Source organism: Ambystoma mexicanum, chromosome 11, assembly GCF_040938575.1.
Source record: "Ambystoma mexicanum isolate Mex_15411 chromosome 11, UKY_AmexF1_1, whole genome shotgun sequence".
Classification (NCBI taxonomy): Eukaryota; Metazoa; Chordata; class Amphibia; order Caudata; family Ambystomatidae; genus Ambystoma; species Ambystoma mexicanum.
In genome coordinates this window covers 955,480,715-955,496,022 of record NC_090934.1, presented here as the reverse complement: position 1 = coordinate 955,496,022, position 15,308 = coordinate 955,480,715, and the positions used below count along the sequence as shown (strand labels likewise).

The following is a 15,308-nucleotide window of genomic DNA, read 5'->3' as shown; positions in this document are numbered from 1 at the left end:
CTCAAAAAAAGCCCCCGTTGGCCGAAACACTACAGTGTCGATGATCCGTGACAACTGTTTAACCCCCGTTGTAGGTTTATATATAATGTTGTGTACACTGTCTGTTAAATACCCTTGGACTAAAAGTAGTCCTGGGCAGCACTCTCAAATTCTGTTTTACCTAATTGTTGTATCCACTTGTGCACCGTTTTGGGAACTTTACCCTCCACAATCGAGAGGTTGGTACACAGATGTACCCCCCCCCCCATTGTTAGAATACCAAACCTGTCCGTGTCACTTTCGTGCTTATCGAAAGAAATGTAAATATTAACATTGTGTGAAAAAATTTGAGATAAAAAAAATGTCCAAAACTTACAGCTGTATGGTGATCTTACATCTTGATTCCTTTGATATTAATACGTGTACCCTCCTGGGCATATCAGGACTCTGCCAGGCGCCCTTTAGATACATTTTTTAACATTGTGCAAGTTGACACTCTGGAAGAAAGGATGATCGAACTGTTTGAACTACCTTGTACTTGAAAAAAACATGAATGACAGGGCTTGTAGTTCACTTAACCTACGGGCAGACGCGATAGCTACTAAAAAGGCAGTTTCTCGAAAGGAGCTCCCATAAGACATTACAATACTAGGTTCTATTTACGGAATACACAGTCTCTAGGTTGGACTGTAAAGACTGCATCATGGCATCTCTCCAGTCTTGGACTAGGCTTAAAAACCCATCCCTCTCTTCTCACTGCATTATATGGGATGCTGCAAGGGCAGGTAAACCCCAAAGGGTGTGTACACTTCGCCAAGGCAGTTGTAGCATTGGCATCATGCTTCCTGCACTAAACATTGTCACTCCCAATGAGTCAACCTTCCTATCGTCTCTGTCGGCAGAAGCACAAGTTACTTACCAACTGTAATGTTATTTCGATTGGATGTTCCTCCTACGGATTCCTCATGTTACGATAATCGTATCCCAGCTTCAGCTACTTCGGAAAAAATGTTCACCAGGGGGGCGCCGTGTTCGAGACCGCAGAGTCGAAGTCCCTCGAGGGCCGGCGTCGACGTCATCCGCTGTATAAAGGGCTCAAGAAGCGCCTGTTACCTCAGTTCTGTTTTTACGGGGTTCATGGTTGCATCAGCTGATCATGCTTGAAGTCTTCAGGGTCTAAAAGAAGTCAGAGTGCAACTGGAGTAAACTGTACTGAGGGGTAGGCTGGGACGGTCGATGAGGAATACGTGGGAGGAACATTCAATCTAAAGAACGTTACAGTTGGTAAGTAACTTGTTCTTCGAATGGATTGTGTCATCCCACGTATTCCTCATCTTATGATAGACTCCCATAGCAGTGGTCATTTTGGAGGTGGGAGTTCTAGGAATTTTATTTATGGACTGAATGAATGACAGCTTTTAAAAATAGTCCTCCTTGGTATGAAGTTGTAACGCTCACCTGATTCCCGCAGAGGCGCCGGTCTTGACTGGGTGAATGCCGTATCTTCAAAGGTGATGTGTAACACACGGTTGGCTCTTTGGGCTGGACCTCTGTGCACTGTATGTCTGACTCGAAGAGTAAGATGTCTGCAGATAGAAAATATGGGATTAATGAACTGGGGTTATTGGGTGCCTCTCTCCTCTTCCCTTTCTCTTCTCCTGTAGAACCCCAAAGGTTAACGCCCTCACCTTAGGTAAGTGAACGCCGAGCTCTCCATCTGCCTCGGGGCAGGGTGCCGTAACCAGTTTCTTCACTGGATAAGGGTGCAGGCCTCTTGACCTCAGAGGACTGCTGTCCGTCGTTAACTGCACGAACGGTAAGTTCTGGCCACTTCAAATGTCTTAAAAGTCTTTTGTAGTGATATCTCTTGTTTTGCAGGGTTCCGGCGATGGCGGATGGCGGGCTGATGAGAGTTGAGGATCGAACCCGCGTGAGGAATAGAAGCGCCTGGAAGCACGTAAGTAAGCGCTTGTAGCCTGCTTCAAGATGCGCACTAACTGTCCCTTTTATCTTGCAGGTACAAGTTCGGAGCTTTAGAGAAGCTGAAGGGTGCTGGAATACCCACTGGATTCGGCGTGGGAAGGAGCAATGGCACGTGAGTAATAAAGTTGCTCAATGTCTTTAAACGCACCTTCTTTTGTCTTTCAGATGCCGGAATGCAGCGCGAGGCGTTGGTGACAGCCGATGGACCAGGTAAGAGATGCGCTGTCACTGAAGACCGTAGTGCTAACCTGTTCTTTCTTTGTCTTTACAGGTGCTGCTGAAGACTGGATTCCAGGATGGTAAGCCTTTGTTCCCTTAGGCCCAGGATCAGAAGCAGAAGACACGATGAGCGTTCTGCTGCAGAGAATGCAGAATAACGCAAAGCAAGATTCATCCATCGGGTGTGGTTTAAATAGCCTCCTGTAGTGCTTAGGTGTCTCCTTCCACAGCCACGCCTAGGTAAGAAAAGAGTTCCTGCTATCCAGAAGAGTTCCAGTGTTCTGAACCTAGGGAGTGGCTCCTGCCCCACCCAACAGGAAAAGTAGTCCCAAACAGAAGAGGATCAGGGGTTCAACTGGCAGGTAAGTAAGCAGCATGGTCTGCTGCAGGTAAGTCCACCCAAGCATTATGAGCCCGGCGCTTCCAGCGCTGGGACTGGGCATCTTTATGAGCCTGGTGCCACTGGCGCCAGGACAGGGTCCAAAAGGTCCCAATTGGGACTGGCTGGCACTCGGAACCGGGGTTATGGGTCTGCTTCCAAGGGAGTCAGGCAAGTCCTGATCTTTTGGAAGCAGAGATCATGACAGAAGTAGAGACCAAGCAGTAATGCTTTACAAAGGTATGCATTGACGACAAGGTGGCCGCAGCACAAATATCCTGCACCAGGACACCCTTCTGATCTGAAGGGACGTGGAAGTTGCCATGCCTCTGGTTGAATGAGCCCTTAATCCATCTGGAGGCTCTTTCCCAGCTAGTATATAGCATTCAGAGATTGCTATAATTATGCATCTGGATAGAGTTTGTTTAGATACTGCAAGGCCCAATTTGTGCCCAGTATATCCAACGGATAGTTGGTCACATTGTTGGAGATTTGCCAATCTGGAAATATAGAAACTGAGAGCCCTTTTTGGGTCCAGTCTATGTAACCTTTCCTCTTCCTTACTAGCGTGAGGTGGAGGATAAAAGGAAGGTAAGAATCTTTTGTGACAGATGAAAATCAGACTATTTTAGGCAAGAATGATGGCTTGACTTTTAAAATAACCTTGCCCCTATGGAAAATATTGTGAGGAGGCTTAGAAGACAGTGCCTGCAACTCACTTACCCTGTGGGCTGATGTTATAGCCACTAACAGAATTGCTTTGAGAGTGAGCAGTGTTAATGGACAAGAATGTAAAGGCTCGAAAGGAGCAAACATGAGAAATTTGAAGACTAGATTAAATCCCAGATGGGCACCTGAAATGGTGTCGGAGAGTATACATTTGTCAGCCCTTTCGAGAATTAAATGACTAAAGGCATTTTAAAATAGGACACCTCGTCCGAGGAACGCTTAAAGATAGATAGCGCTGCCAAGTAACCTTTTATCGTTCCAACTTGGAGCCCCAAATTGGTTAAGTGTAAGAGAAAAGAAAGTACTGTTTGAGTATAACAAAGAAATGGATCCACATTCTTATCCCTGCACCAGTTACTGAACTTGTTCCAACGACACCAGTACAAGGATTTTGTTGCTGGCCTTCTCCATGATGTCATCCGGGAGGTCCCAATCCTTATATCTTAGCTTCTCAGAAATCATGCGTGAAGGCTGAGTGTCTTGACCTCTGGATGGAGAACCCGACCTTCCTCTTGCGAGAGAAGATCCTCTCTTTGAGGAAGACGTATTGGAGGGCAGATGGACATGTCCAGAAGGTCCGGATACCACGTCCTCCTGGCCGAATCCAGGGACAATTAGGATCATGGTTTTCTTGAACTTTCTCAACCTCCTGATTACGTGAGGAATCACAGGGACTGGAGGAAACATGTAAATAAGTGGAAATACCCAGTCCACTACAAACGCGTCCCCTAGAGCTCCTCTTGGGGGAAATTCCCTTGAGCAATACAGTTCGCACTTCCGGTTGGTCCCAATCGCGAACAGATCCACTTGAGGGGTTCCCCAAAGGGCGAACATCTCTTGAAGGACTTCCTGAGCTAGCTCCCATTCGTGGGAGACTGATCTGCCTGGTCAGAGCATCTGCCGCCGTGTTTAGCTCTCCGGCTAGGTGCACTGCCGATAGAGAGATTCCTTCTTGTATTGCCCAGAACCAGACCTGCATTGCCTCTCCGCGCAGTGGGAGTGATCCTACGCCGCCTCTTTTGTTGAGGTAGTAGATCGCCACTGTGTTGTCAGTCATTATCAGGACATTCTTTCCCTGTACAGAGGGCAGAAAAGCCTTCAGCGCTAGTCTGATTGCTCTCAGCTCCAAAAGGTTGATATATAGTTTGGACTCCGATGGAGACCAACGACCGCTGATTGTCAGATCGTTGGTGTGGGCTCCTCAACCTGTGAGTGAGGCGCCAGTCACTGTTATCTCTGGCCATGGTTGCCAAAAAGGTTCCCCTTTGAGGATATTCTCCTTGCAAGCCCACCATAGGAGATCTTGAGCCACTTTGGTCAGGACTTGTAGAAGGTCTGACATCTCCCCTGAAAACCGGGACCATTGAGTCCTGGGGGCCCACTGACGGGATCTCATCCTCAATCTGGCCTCTGGCACCAGAAAAATGCAGGATACCTTGAGGCCTAGCAACCTTAGAAAATCGAATGCCGGTAGATGTTGGGCATTTTGAAATTTCATTACCATCTGCAGAATGTGGGGAGCTCTCTCCTCGGGAGGTGAGGCTTTCCCTGAGGAAGTGCCCTGGATTGCTCCGATGAATTGGAGTTTTTGGCTTGGAATCATTTGTGACTTCTTGTAATTGAGTGAGAAGCCCAGACTGTGTAAGTAGTAGCAGGTCAAAGCCAGATGTTCCTGGGATCGTTCGGATGACCTCGCCCTGATTAGCCAATCATCCAGATAAGGGTAGACGTGAATCCCCTTCTTCCGATACTCGCTGCCACCACCGCCATCAGTTTGGTGAAAACCCTGGGGGAGGGGGTTAATCCAAATGGTAGAACCCGAAACTGATGAGAACCACCAATTGCGAACCTCAGGTACTTTCTGTGCTTGAGATGGATTGGCACATGAAAGTAAGCATCCTGAAGGTCCAATGAAACCAGCCAGTCCTGAAGCTGAAGAGCCTGAAGGATATGAGAAAGGGTCACCAACTTGAACTTGTCCTTCCTGAGGAACTTGTTCAAGCTTCTCAAGTCCAAGAGGGGTCTCAATCCTCCGTCCTTTTTGGGGATGAGAAAATAGGGGGAGTACCAGCCATTTATCCTCTCCACTACAGGTACATGTTCTATTGCACCTTTCTCTAGCAGGGTTCAAATCTCCTGCACAAGGAGCGGGTCTGGAATTTTTTTACAGAGTTGGCTCCTAGTGGATGATCTTGAGGTCTTTGATAAACAGGAAGACAGTAACCATGGGTCACTATCTCTAGTGCCCAGGCATCTGACTTAATGCCCCGCCATTCGTCCAGATACTGAGCAATTCTCCCTCCCACCAGGGTTTTGTGGTTTAAGACCTCAAAATGGCTTTGCGGTGGCTGCAGCAGTGGCTGAGGAGGTAGTAGCCGCTGCTGTGGCTGATCTAGCACCTCTCCCTTTTTCACCACGAAAAGGTTTTCTCTGTTGGCCTCTGTGACTGGCCTGCCCCCTCCCTCTTCCAAAAGAGGAATAAAAGCAAAAGGGGCAACTCTTCCAGGAAGACGAGCCTCTATAATAGTGTTGTTGAGGTTGTCTTATAGCGGCGCTGAGTGATTTTGCTGCCGCTTTCGAGGTCTGCAGCTTCTCCAAGCTCTCGTCCGCTTTGCTGCCAAACAACCTCAAGCCGCCAAAGGGCATATTAAGTAATCTAGACTGCACATCAGGTGCAAAACCAGATCTGCTTAGCCATGCAAATCTGCGCAAGACCGTGCTAGAAGCCATGGACCTGCTTATACTATCGCAGTGTCCAATTCTGACTGAAGGGATTCCTCCACAGCCACTTGACCATCCTTCACTATAGACAAAAAAACATCCCATTCTTCACCTTCCGGGATGCGTTCAGCCGCTGAAGACATGCAGTCCTACAGGGTGCAAGTAAATCTTGCTAATGTGCAAGTGACATTAGTTGATTTCAGGGCCATGCTGCCCGAAGTAAAAGCTTTCCGGGCCCAAACATCAACTGTTTTATCATCTCGGTCTGGTGGTATTGTTGGGTAAGCTGACTGCCTAGTGGAGGTAGCAACTTGAACAACAAGACTCTCGGGAGAGGGATGCTTGGATAAATACTCCGGGTCCGATGAGGCTGGCCTATATTTTGGTACTAGTTTTTTTATTTACTGCTGCAATCTAATCAGGATTATTCCAATTTGCCATTTTCCTTTTTTGTAAAGCCTTATGGAATGGTAAAACAGGATCTTTTAAGGGACCCTCACTCAGGATGTCAGTCAAGTCATCCTGGTCAAAATCTGGGGAAGCTGATTTCTAACCCATAAAATCAATGACCCTTCCCATAAGATCTCTATAATAGGGATCAGCATGATCTGTAGGGTCTGGTTTTTCAAAATCCACTCCAGGTAAAGTGTCTAAGCCACTGGCATTTTGTAGGCAATCATAAAGGTCTGTTATCTTTGATTGTGGGTCCACTAGTTCTTCAGGGACCTCTCTGGCCCCAAATGCGACTCCAGCTGGAATGACCTCTTCAGAGGAATGTTCCTCATATATAGATGACATGGATGTAAAAAAATGAATGTCTTGTTTGAGGGTGGAAAGCCTTTTCTGGCAAAGGTGGAATTTATCTAGGCATAGAAAATGGCGTAGACTTGGGCCTTGGTATTAGAGAAGGCCTCGAAGGCATCGATAGGATAGACGCTGGCTTTGACGGTGTTGAAGGAGGCTTTGATACAGCTACAGGTGTCGACACTATTTTTGTCATCGGTCTCGACGCTATGGTCGTCTACGGTGTCAAGTCAAGTTTTGGTTTCAACGTCGATTCCTTTAGCCCCGATTTATGCACCGGAGGCTTAGACTTAGAGTGAGGCGTTGGGAACTTTCCAGCAAAGACTCTCGATTCTCTTTCAACCCTTGCGTGTTTGGATCTTGATTTTCCTCTGTTACTTTTAGAGTGACTAGAGGCATGATCACCATGAGGCAACTTCGAGGGGGTCTTGGCTGCTTTCTCCAATATTTTCAGCATTGAAGCCCTGAAGGCCTCCCATTTTTTTGGGAATTGTGCTTTGAAGTGTAAGTTACTCGCCTCTCAGAAGAGGACAAGGAGGAAGAAGACCTATGACGTCGCTTTGACTTTTTCGTCAAAGCCTAGGAAGACTTCCTCGAGCGACTTTCCGATCTCGACCTCCGACTCGTGACGAGATTTTCTACCGGATTCATCCGAATCCTTTTGTCTTTTCGAAGACTTATATTTTTCCTCCCCCACCACCAGCTTACCTCTGCGTTCCCCAAGAGCCTTTTTTGACATGGCCTGACAGGACCCGCACTCATCAACCCGATGGTCTGGGCTGAGGCACCAGATGCAATTCCGATGGGGGTCAGTAATAGACCCCTTCCTGCCACACTTCAGACATTTTTTCAACCCTGTCTTGGATGTGGAGGGAGTTGAAGACGAAGACAGTCAAAGGAATTCTTGATGCGCCGTTCGTAACACGAAGCAGTTGCATCGGAAAAACGGAACTGAGGTAAGAGGCGCTGCTCGAGCCCTTTATACAGCGGATGACGTAGACGCCGGCCCTCAAAGGACTTCGACTCTGCAGTCTCGAATACAGCGCCCCCTGGTGAAAAAAATAAAATTCTGAAGCAGCTGAAGCTGGGATACGATTGTCATAAAATGAGGAATAGGTGGGAGGACACAATCCATTCGAAGTTGAAGGGTAAGCCACGGACTTCGAGGATACAGTTGCGGCCTGAATCACCAAGCTCTTTGGTGTGGGATGCCTGCTGAAGGGAGGATCTACTGACACTGTTCTGTACTTCTAAGTTATCAGTTTATTAACAGGGTGTATGGAAGCTGGCCTCAACCAATGTTCCATTACTCTCACCCTTAAAGCAGCATGAAAGATTAACAGCTTCCTTTAATGGACCACCGTCTAAAATTTCTGTTAGGTCATCAGTTTCCACAATTGCGGCGGGCTTTGACTTCCCTAAATATTCAGAAACATTACCATCAATAATCTATAATAAGGATCAGAATATCCAGCCACCTCTGGGTTCTCAAAGTCAGTTTCAGGAGATTTCTCCGAACTGCTGGTCTGTGTCTACCTCTGCAGGTGCTTCCCTGCGGAACAACCTCCCTGCCTCTTTCCGCCTTAAGCCCGATCACAAAAGGTACGGAAGCTCCTTAAGACCTTCCTCTTCTCTTCCTCATTCTCTCTCCCTTGTTGCCCCCCCCTCTCTACTGTTGCATACTGCCCTCTCCCTAACTCAGCTCAGTTTGCTGACTGGTTGGCTGCTGCAACTCCAGAACCTTAAAGGTCTCAGTCTCCCCCACCAGTCCTCGCACTCTCCCCTAGGCCTATGCACTCCACCCACCACTTCTGCAATTCTTTACTCTTTCCTTGAGAATGGTAACCTCTCAGCACTTAACCAAGGTCCTTGGACTAGGCGCACTTGTTCCCTTCCTGCCCTTTCATTCCATGTGTGGCACTTACGTTACCTAGAATGTACTCGGACTGGTCCGCTAGGCTTAGTACGTTTTTTTTGTTTCTGTATGTCCTTCTCCCCCACACCCTCCAATCGTCTTACCATGTGTCATGCACTTGCACTATTTGAAACATTGTAGTAGAGTACGATAGCTTAAAGACTGAATTTTCTCTGCCCCCTTCTCTCCTTCCTTTTTGTCTTTCACCAGCACTTGTATAAGGCCATTAGGCCAAGTTTGCTAGTCATTTTTACAAGAGCATTTGGAAATTTCAAGGCCCAAGAATGACTATTACCCTGTTCCCATCCTGCCTTGAAGCACTTCACTGGTGTATAAACCCTCTATAAATAAACAATTACCGTTTTAGATTCTGGAGTTATGAGCTCTTCTGGGACATTGTGTGTTCCAAACATACCCAAAATGGAGCTTGGTCTTCCTCATCTTCCTCGAAGATGGAAGCCAAAGAAATCTGATCGAGGTAGGGGTTTGTAAGACTTGCGTCGAGTCCACTACAGGTTTTAAAGTCTTTGAAGGCACACAATGCCCCGATGACGAAGACAAAGAGGGTCTCGATGACTTTGCAGAAGTGGTCGGTGAATGAGCCGACAGCTTTGAATGCTTCGACGGTTTCAAATTGATTACATGCCTTGATGGTTCAGGTTAAACTTGACAGCTTCGATATCTGCAATGAAAGCTTCGAGACCAGAGATGAAGGCTTCGAGTAGGAATATCTTGTTTTTTTTCTTGTGTGTCTATTAAGACGCATTTGACTTGTGTCGAGGAGCCCCTTTTTCCTGGGTTCTTAAGTGCACGAGAAGGAGACACATGAGACTCCTACTGGTCTTTGTAGACTCAGGGGTGGCTTGATTTCCCTGACTCCTTGAGAGGGGCACCCAGTGGAGCCTGCCCCTGAAAAATGTCAAGCATTTTTAAGTGAAAATCTTCCCATTCCGCAGGAGTCGTCAAATTATTAGGGAACAACACTTTTGGGATAGGAGGAAGAAGTTGACAAGGATCTATGACGTCGCTTCTTTTTTGTGAGAAGACTACGAGTGTTGTGATCTTGAGTGTCTATGATGTTTAGGACGCTTTCTCTCAGGGATACGTCCCTAGAGTCGGAGAACGATTTTCTTTTGGACGGGGTAATGGATGGGGATTTTCGGAGAGGGCTTACCTGCTTCAAGTTAACACTGTCTTTCCCGCAAGGCCTTGACAGTCATGGATTGACATGAGCCACAGTCGTCCACCTTGTGACCTATCCCCAAACACAGCAGAAAGACACAGTGAAAGTCTGTTATACAAATATTTTGCCCCACAGTCTGCACACTATTTAAAACCAGTCTTCGGTGTCAAGAACATGTTCGAATGAATGTCAAATGTAACTTGAAGTGAAAACGCTATTGCAATTTCGCTGAGGCGATAGCTACAAAGCACGCAGCAATGCAGAAAAAAACTGAACTGAGCTAGCGGTCCCCGTGCTAACATCGCGGTGAGGGATGCTACGGAGACCGAAGACCATGACTCCACGATGCTTGACCATATGAAAATTAAATAACAGCGCAAGCTGCAAACAGACTTGGATATATCAAAGATGAGGAATATGTGGGAGGACACAATCCATTCGAAAGTGGTACTTGGGTGTGAGTGTGCATGATGGGGAAGGTGAGTGAAAGACTAAGTGGGGATGTAGAGGAGTGAGGGTGAATGAGAAGTGTGGAAGGAAGGATGGAGTGTGGTGTGGAGAGTGGCAGTAGAAAGGAAAGCAGTATGGGGAGAGTAACAGAAGTAGATGGGGAGAATAGTACAGGGTGAAGGAGATTAGCAGTAGACGCAAGATCATAAGAGGGACAGAGAAAGGAAAAACAAGAGAAAAGTGGGAGGATGAGAAGTGAGGAGAGTAGAAGAAAAGGAAAATAAGGAGAGAACATCAGGTTGAGGAGAACAAAGGAGCATGAGAGGGAAAGAATAAGTTAGACCTGATGATTGAAAGACACCACTTGAGATTTTTGCATTGTTGGAAATCCCTGGTTAGGATCTATATTCAAACTCCCAGAGGGATCCAGATAGATAAGGCAGTTGCCTTTAAAGGGTTACTGTTACGCCCACCTGGCTCCCACAGGGGCGTCGGTCGGATCCAGACGGCTGCGGTCTCCACCAACGTGATGCGTAGTGCAGAGATGACTGACTGGACTGGCCCTCCTCATCTTGTCTGCTTGACCTGCAGAAGTATTCTCCTGCAAGTGAAGAGATAGATTTAGCCACCCATGGATTCTAGTGATGGCACCCCCACTGTCCAGCCCCCTAATCACCTCCGAAGTGCCCTCTCAGCAATCTCACCTTATATTCTTGAACGATGAGCTCTCCATCCTGCTTGGATTGCAGGGGCGCGTTGATGCCAGTTACTTCACTGGTTTGAAGGCGTGGGCGAGTTCCGGAGAGTATTGACTCCAAGGTTCCTGGCGAAGACCAGTAAGTATCAAGTTCATAGAGTTCAATATGTCCGATGTTCACTCTTTTTCACCCCTTCCTTCCTTGTCTTGCAGCTGAGTTTGTGAGAAGATGCTCTTGTGGCAGCTGGTGGCGCTCAGGTAAGAGTCTGTATTACCCAATGCGGTCCGGTAAAGGTTGCACGTGTTTAACGTGTTGTTTTCTCTCCCTCTGCAGGTACGGCATATGAAGATGTGGAGAGTTATAGAATAATGCCTCCGTGGTAATCAGGTAAGTCTATGGTGATAAGAGTTATATTTGTTGGTTTTCTCAGCTCACCTTGTTGTTTTCTTTTGTCCCCCAGATGCCGAAGTTCGGCGAAGACATGATGGAGGCAGCGTTGAATCAAAAGATGCAGTGGGGACTGGAGAGTATGGCGCGGCGCTGCAGCTGGAGATGCGACACGTACAGAAATGATCTTTCCAGGTCCAGAGGTGAGATGGATCCGGAATCAGGTGAGGAATTCGAAAATAAGTTTGTTTTCCAACCTTGTCCTTTTCTTTCCTCTTTGTTTTAGGAGCTCCGGATTCGAGGCGGGCGTGGCAGAAGACTGGATGCTAACTGCAGGCACAGTGAGCGTTACACTGCTGGATGCAGAATAACGTGAAGCGTGTGCTGCTGTTCAGGCGTGGTTTAAATAGCCTCCAAAGTAGTCCCAAGTAAGAAGTCCCCAGAGCCACGCCAGAGTACAAAATAGTCCCATCCAGGCCTCACGTTGGCTTGGACTCACTTGCAGCATGATCTGCATCAGGTAAGTAAAGTCTATGAGCCTGGCGCCAGTACTGATTTCTATGATGAGCCTGGCACCTAAGGCGCCAGGACTGAACCCAAACAGCCCCCAGCCGGGGCTTTTGGGGTTTTAATAAGTATCTGGATGCCTGCTCCCGGAGCTGATGGGCTTGGTCCTGATGCCCGGGGGTAGGCATCATGACAGTTACTGATCTTTAGTGACTACCTCAATATTTAGAGCGCCTGTGAAAGGGAAGGAAAAGGCCACAGGAGACGAGAGCGGGAAAGCCTTTACTGAGACCCTATTAAAAACATTTCAATGCAAGAACCTCCATTTGGGCTGTCCTAACTTTGGTAGTCCCCTAAACAGTTTGGTGGATTTTTGGAATATTAATTACTTTTTGCTGACATACTTCATTAGATCATTAGATGACTCCATGAAGGATGAAACAAAACCTATGATGTGCTGACCTCAGTAGCACACATGGCTACCTGAACAGGGTTGTTCACAGAGCACCCAATTGTGTAACTGAAAGTGTGTTTGGTCCTAGGTTAGTGGCAGCTTGGCAGCAGTGCCTACCATTTTTGGCTATGCCACATTGTGGATTTCTTTTTTTTTTACGTCATCACTGGCCACTCTTTTCAAGAAAAGCATCAAGGTGAGTACAAATGCATATTGAAGTACGACAACCCCACCAGCTTCTTTGCATTTTGAACCACAAAGAATGGTAATGTTCTGCTTAGTCACCCCTCTATGAAGACACATCTAGTGTAGGCGGGATGGAGATCCAACGCCTCAATGCCCATTCTCTTGTAGGACCCTCTGAAAATGGAAATTGGCTTGCTAACCCCGATTGAAGGGGGTAGCAAAACTTTTAAGGTTGCAAACATGCTAATTGGATGGCCGGGGTTAATCGCAGCCTGTGCGTGTCAAACTACAATCAACCCAAGACATTGTAAAGATGACCTACTGGATACTTGGTGAAAAATACTGGAGAGATGAGTGTCCATGAATATCACAGAGAATAGTTGTGATTTGGACTCCCGATCTTCCAGACTGTAAAACCCTGCCTCTCTGCAGTGAATAATCCTGCTTCCGGCACTTTCTCAGCTTCCATCCACTAAAAGCTTTATTTTTGAATAACTGGTTTGCTATTCAAACTTTTATCTCCTTTTAGAGGTTCATAAAATATCTTCTACATTTTATTCCAATGTAAAACTGTGCGCTACGGTTTTAAATTGGTTGTGTATTTGAGATACTTGTCCGTTTTAACAATACCTCTGTACCAGTGATATTGCTTGATACTTGACTGTATAAAAGTATAGTCTTCATTAGCATCGCTGTGCACACTTAATTTTGCGTGCCAATGTTTGACAAAAAATTACCTCAGACTTCGTCTTACTGTTCCATTTGGCTTGCACAGCATCCAGGAAAACTAGTGGACCTTGGGTCCAGGGAAGAAACATGCCCTGAGCAGCATGATGCAAACAAAGACGACAAAGAAACCGCAAGGGACATAGCCAGGCAGCACGACTGTGCAACTGCATTATTTCAATGGTAGTCAATTCTGGGAGCTGGGTAACCTGTTCGCATTCAGTTCAACTGGTCCAATTCCAGTCCAGTCTCCAAGTATTCAAAACCGCAAATTATGTAACCAAAGTACAAAAGACAGTCGGAAAGAGGCAGGCCAGCAACAAGAATTAGACAATGCTTATCCAAATCACAATCCAAGGGGCTATGCAAATAGGAGGCAGGGGTCAGTAGCCAAGTAAACAAACCGTTTTTACATGTGGGGGATTCTAGGACACAAATGGGAATAGGGGCATGGACAGGTGACAAGCAGGGCCAGGAGCAGATAACAGGACTAGGAGGCACCAGGAAATTACAGGAGAACAGATGGCTCTTTAGATGTTTTGGACTAAATCTTGCATTATTAGCCCTAGATCGCATTGTGAATGGTGAGGATCATGGGGATCTTAGTCCAAAACATTTAGAGAGCTACAAGTTGCAAATACCTGCGGTAGACATACATGTACTCATGGTTGTCACTGGTTATTTCTGGGCATTTAAGGCTCTCTAGTGGCTCTGTCTTCCAGAGTTGACGTGAAACGCATGGGTGTCGTGCATCAGGTATGAGGCTTGGATCTTGTAGTTGCTGCTTCAGGAAGATGTAGTATGATCCAGCAGTCACCAAGGAAGAAGTTAAACAGTGTTTCCATTCATTCAGAATGGTGCAACTTCCTCCATGTGTACAGACAGTGAGCAACACTTCCCTATGGAAGGTTTTTCCCACTTCACTTTGGACACTCCAAAGGTTAAGTGGGTAGGCAAAAACGAGAGTTTTCCTGACCTGCCTGTAGGCTGAAAAGCAGGAACAATGTGAAATGGTTGAATACTATATTACGAATATCAGAACAGGCATTGGTAAGACACTGCACACAGAAACCAGTTATAAAAGCCTTATAATTAAAGGAATCATTTAGAGAGGTTTTGCAGCCTGCCTGTCTTGCAGGCTATTCTCAACCCAGCTAGTAAGGAGCAGAATTGGGCAACAGAACACAGTTTTTTTTACAGAGCACAGTTAAAATCTTAGTGAAAATTGAAGAGGATCCCAACAAACAGAAAGTATGTCAAAATAAAGGGTAACAAAAGAAAAATAGTTCTAAAAAAACTAATTATTTTCTAGTGCTTTACAAACATGGTTGCTAAAGGTAATCAGAGCTGCAGGCAAAGAGGAGGTAAAACGGAGTCACCATAATGCTGCCTCAGCGTTTGGCAATTAAATTTGACCTAAGGAAAAGATTGACATTTTTTACAGAATAAATAAGGTGGTCCATAGCTTTGCCATTGAGACATGCCATTTAAATGAAATTTGATCTCCAATCTCTACCTTTGGTCAATATTAAACCAATAATTTTGCTCTAACCTATGACATGCAACTGGTACTGAAATACTAGATCCAATTGCGAACAAATACTGTAGGCCTTGTAACACTTCAAAACAATACAGCCCCAATTAACAGGTGCTTCATTCCCACTTATTACCGCTTAAGTGCTAAGGACAGGCATGCTCGTCCAATTTGCATAACATTGCATTGAGCTCAGCATTTAAGGGGTGAATACCCAGCAAATAAAGACGAAAAAGTGACAGCTAATCAAAACTCAGTCTATCACAGCAAAACAATAAAATGAACATACACATTACGGGAGTTATGCACCATTAAAAAGGAGGGGTTCACCACACTATTTCCCCCAAGATTTTTATGGAAGCACATGATCCATATTTTGGTCTATGGCAATTCGAAATCCAATGTCTACCTACAAAAGTGAGGCAATGCTCTACAGAACAAACAAAGGGAAACT

The 15,308-nt window shown here is 46.2% G+C and overlaps 1 protein-coding gene across 10 annotated transcripts in view; it reads right to left on the bottom strand.

Annotated features, from left to right (window-relative positions):
• The window catches only part of PPP6R3 (protein phosphatase 6 regulatory subunit 3), a 2,530,957-nt gene that overhangs the window by 2,134,213 nt on the left and 381,436 nt on the right, over window positions 1–15,308 (bottom strand). The gene's annotated exons all lie outside the window — the stretch shown is intronic.